We start from the raw sequence: 4,918 nt of genomic DNA, 5'->3' as shown, positions 1-4,918 counted from the left end.
GAGGCTTTTGTTGATCCTTCCATGAGAAATTTGGATGATTTCTCCATGATGAGTTATAGGTGTTTCCATAAGGTTCACCCATGTAATTAACCTCTGCCATTGCAGGGTTCTCAGGATCATAAGCTTCTTCAGAAGCTGCCTCTTTAGTACTGTTGGATGCATTTTGCCATCCATTCAGACTTTGAGAGATCATGTTGACTTGCTGAGTAAACACTTTGTTCTGAGCCAATATGGCATTCAGAGCATATATTTCAAGAACTCCTTTCCTCTGAGGTGTCCCACTGTTCACGGAATTCCTCTCAGAAGTGTACATGAATTGGTTATTTGCAACCATGTCAATAAGTTCTTTAGCATCTTCAGGCATTTTCTTTAGGTGAATAGATCCACCTGCAGAATGGTCCAATGACATCTTGGAAAATTCAGATAGACCATAATAGAATATATCTAATATGGTCCATTCTGAAAACATGTCAGAAGGACACTTTTTGGTCATTTGCTTGTATCTTTCCCAAGCTTCATAGAAGGATTCACCATCCTTTTGTTTGAAGGTCTGAACATCCACTCTAAGCTTGCTCAGATTTTGAGGACGAAAGAATTTATCCAAGAAAGCCATGACCAGCTTATCCCAGGAGTCCAGGCTATCTTTAGGTTGTGAGTCCAACCATGTTCTAGCTCTGTCTCTTACAGCAAAAGGGAAAAGCATGAGCCTGTAGACTTCAGAATCTACTCCATTTGTCTTAACAGTCTCACAAATCTGCAAGAACTCAGTTAAAAAACAAATAAAGCCAAAGGCTACTACTGCAACATTTGACACCAAACCTCCAAAAGAATAATAAGCTCGTTAAGCATTATAAGCCAAGAAAAGTTAGCAAGGGAGTAATCAAAAAGTGAGTCTTCTAACAGCAAGTTTAGCAAGCCTTTGAAGAAAGATGTATATTATGTAACAGCAACAATAATTGAGTTATCATTGTCTGCATAAAGACCCCATAGATCAAGTTCTGCTATATGCCTAATAAGGATATGTGTTCTTTTCTTATTCATTTCAATTTCTCTTAGTTTTGATGCTTGCTTGGGGACAAGCAAGATTTAAGTTTGGTGTTGTGATGACAAGTCATCATATACCCATTTTTCAAGCTAATTTCACTTGTTTTGTTAGCATTTATGCACTTTCTTGCATCCTAAGTAAGTGATTTGGAGTGAAAATGCACAATTTCTTTAAATCAAGCAACCACCATGAAATTAATGTTAATCCATGAGGTTTAAGCTAATTTTAATTGAATTTTAATTGATTTATAAGCCTCTTGAATTTAGTGATACTTTGAGTGGTTGTTTTGGTTTATTGTAGGTGAAGAAAAGAAAAGAAAAGGAAAAGCGTGGCCTAAGAAGTGTAGCCCAAGGAAAGGAAAGTGTGGTCAAAGCAAGAGGAAGTGTGCCGCATGCAAAGGGGGAGGCAAACATTGCCCTCCACAAGGGCACACTGCCCTCTAGGAGGGCAACATAAGGGAACCAAGCAAGGAAGGCAACTCTGCCCTGCCCACTACAAGGGCAGAGCACAAAATTGTGCCTTGGAACCAAGAAGAAGAGAACCTTGCCCTGCCCTCCACAAGGGCAGTATCGGGCTCACCAAGGAAGAAAATCAAAGGAAAAATGTCACCCATGCATACCACAAGAATCGAACACGAAACAAGGAAGAAGCAAGGAACTAAGGTTGAGTGCCGTGCCAAGAAACCAAGGAAATTAATTGAGCGTGTGTTCCAGCCGTGTTTCGAACACGGGACATCAAAGTGGAAACACTGCCCTGCCCTCCGCGAGGGCAGGGCAGCATTTTGTTGGTGCATGGATCTGGCGCACCAAGAGACATTTCTGGCACACCAAATCACCCTCCTGGCAGCACCAGCGCGCATCACAGCTCAATCCTGGCAGCACCATATTATTCTACCCTGCCCTCTGCGAGGGCAGGGCAGCATCCTATGCACCAAGGCAAATTATGGCGCACCAATTCTTGATTCTGGCAGCACCAATAGCGCACCAAGGCAATTTCTGGCGCACCAACTTTTCCTGCCCTGCCCTTGGCGCGGGCAGGGCAGCATTCTGCGCACCAAGGATGCACCACGCCGCACCAACAACGCACCAAACTCCAAATCCTGCCCTGCCCTCCGCAAGGGCAGGGCAGCCTCCTGGGAGCAACTTCTCATGGGCCGAAAATTCAAATTAAAACCCCATTTTAATTCATTTCTTCACCAAATCAAAAGCCCATCCAAATCCCAAAATCCAAGAATAGAAAGTGTATAAATAGGAGCTAGTTTGATGTAATTAGGACCTTTTGACTTATCTTTGGCTTAGCTTTTGAATTTTGCACTCTCTTTGAGCTTTGAATTTTTGGCAATTGTTCTGGAGAGACTTGACCGAGAGTTCAGAGGATTAAGGGAGAATTGACTGGTCTCCTTCCTCATTCTTGCTCGGGCAATTCTACTCTTCTGTTTCTGAGTTTTGGGTGTGAGAAATTGAGGAAATTCTGTTTCAATTCCCATTCAAACTCTCTTCAAATCTTTTTCTGCACAATTCAATTTCACTTCTGTTACTTTTACTGCTTCTTCTTCAATTATCTACCAATTGCTTTGAGAGCTTGGATCTAGGAAGGCGAATAGAGATCTAGGCTCTGCTACCTAGTCTCTTGAGACCTGAGACCCAATTTTACTTTTGGTTCTTCTGTGAACCCTGCTGCACTTTAATTTCATTTTCTGTTTGATCCAATTCATCTTCTACTTAATTAATTGTTGCAATTTAATTTCTCTTTGTTTAGTTTTTGCAATCCCAGTCCTCAAATCCCTTTTATATTCAAGCAATTTACATTTCTTGCCATTTAAGTTACTGCTATTTACATTTCTTACACTTTAAGTTTCAGTCATTTACTTTCTTGTTCTTTAAGATTCTGCAAGTTTACTTTCCTGTTCTTTAATTTACTGCAATTTGCCCTTCCCCTTTTACAATTACTGTCATTTACTTCCTGTTAAACACAAATCACTCAACCAACACTTGATTCGCTTGACTAAACCAACCACTAAACTAAAATTGCTCAATCCTTCAATCCCTGTGGGATCGACCTCACTCATGTGAGTTATTATTACTTGATGCAACCCGGTACACTTGCCGGTGAGTTTTGTGTCGGATCGTTTTCCGCACATCAAGTTTTTGGCGCCGTTGCCGGGGATTGAAATAGATTGACAATGATTAAGTGAAGTGGAGGTTTAGATTAAGCACTTTTTCTTTTCTGTTTCTCTAACACACTAACTGTTTGAATTTTTGCTTAAACTAACTAAAACTTCATTCTAAGCTATAGATTGAAGTTTCATTAGCTTTCTGGGTTTGTGTGTTTATTGTTGTGTGTTTGTATGTCAGGTACAGGAAGATCTTCCCCCATCCTCTCTGAAATTGATCAAAGAACTCTTCGGAGAATAAGAAGAGCTGAAAGAGGGAAGAACGTTATTGGAGAGGAAGAATATGAGGAGGAATTCCAAGAAATGGAAGGGGATACCTCAAATCCCAATCAACCAGAAGGAGGAGCCAATAATAATCAACATCAAAGAAGAGTCCTGGCTTCATATACATTTGCAAATGCTAGACACTGTGGAAGCAGCATTCTCCCTCCTAATGTCAATGCAAACAATTTCGAACTAAAGCCACAACTCATCACTCTGGTTCAAAACAATTGTTCTTTTGGAGGAGGGCCTTTGGAGGATCCAAATCAACATTTGTCTACTTTCTTGAGAATCTGTGACACAGTGAAAACCAATGGTGTACCTCCTGATTATTACAAGTTGCTGCTCTTTCCATTTTCTCTCAGAGATAAAGCCACTCAATGGCTAGAGACCTTTCCAAAAGAAAGCATCAACACTTGGGATGACTTGATGAGCAAGTTTCTTGCCAAATTTTATCCCCCTCAAAGAATCCTAAGGTTGAAGACTGAGGTACAGACATTCACTCAAATGGAGGCTGAGAATTTATATGAAGCATGGGAAAGATATAAAGCTCTATTGAGGAAATGTCCACCAGAGATGTTCACTGAGTGGGACAAGTTACAGAACTTCTATGAGGGACTCACTCTTAAGGCTCAAGAAGCACTTGATCATTCAGCTGGAGGCTCTTTGCAACTCATGAAAACTATAGAGGAAGCTCAAAACCTCATTGATATGGTGGCCAATAACCAATATTTCTTTGCTCATCAAAGACAACGCCAACCATCACAGAGAAGAGGAGTAATGGAGTTAGAAGGAGTGGATTCAATTTTAGCTCAAAACAAGACGATGCAACAGCAGATTCAACAACAGTTTGAGCAAATGGCCAAAAGAATTGATGGCTTGCAAGTGGCAGCAGTGAGCACCACAAGCCAACCATCAACCACATGGGTGCAAAGTGAAAAAGCTCAAGAGGAGCAACAGCAAGAGCAAGTCCAATACATGCACAACCAAAATCCTGGAACAAATGAAGTCTATGGGGATACTTACAATCCATCTTGGAAGAACCATCCCAACCTTAGATGGGGAGACAACCACAATCAAAACCAACAACCATGGCAGAGAAACTCATGTCAAAACAATTGGAAAAACACAAACCACAACCCCCAGCCAAACACTAACCAAAATACATACAGAAAACCACAAAACAACTACCCCAATTCTAACCATCACCTACCCAATAACCACCCAACTAACCAAAGCACTTACCATCATCCATCAATATCCCAAAACCAACCAATCTCACAAGACTCTCAAAGGATCACTAACCTAGAGTTGCTCATGGAGAAAATGATGAAGAACCAAGAATTGACAACAAAGAACCAAGAAGCTTCCATGAAGAACTTAGAGAGGCAGATTGGACAAATCTCCAAACAGATTTCTGTTGAAAAACCATCAAGCTC

The 4,918-nt window shown here is 40.9% G+C and overlaps 1 non-coding gene across 1 annotated transcript; it reads left to right on the top strand.

Annotated features, from left to right (window-relative positions):
- The first annotated feature begins 467 nt into the window (after positions 1-467).
- On the top strand, positions 468-571 carry LOC130955281 (small nucleolar RNA R71). Its single transcript, XR_009076700.1, has one exon. It is a non-coding gene; the product is annotated as a small nucleolar RNA R71 (small nucleolar RNA).
- The last annotated feature ends 4,347 nt before the right edge of the window (positions 572-4,918 follow it).

This window comes from Arachis stenosperma, chromosome 1, assembly GCF_014773155.1.
Source record: "Arachis stenosperma cultivar V10309 chromosome 1, arast.V10309.gnm1.PFL2, whole genome shotgun sequence".
Taxonomy (NCBI): Eukaryota; Viridiplantae; Streptophyta; class Magnoliopsida; order Fabales; family Fabaceae; genus Arachis; species Arachis stenosperma.
This window is presented reverse-complemented; position numbering and strand designations above follow the sequence as displayed.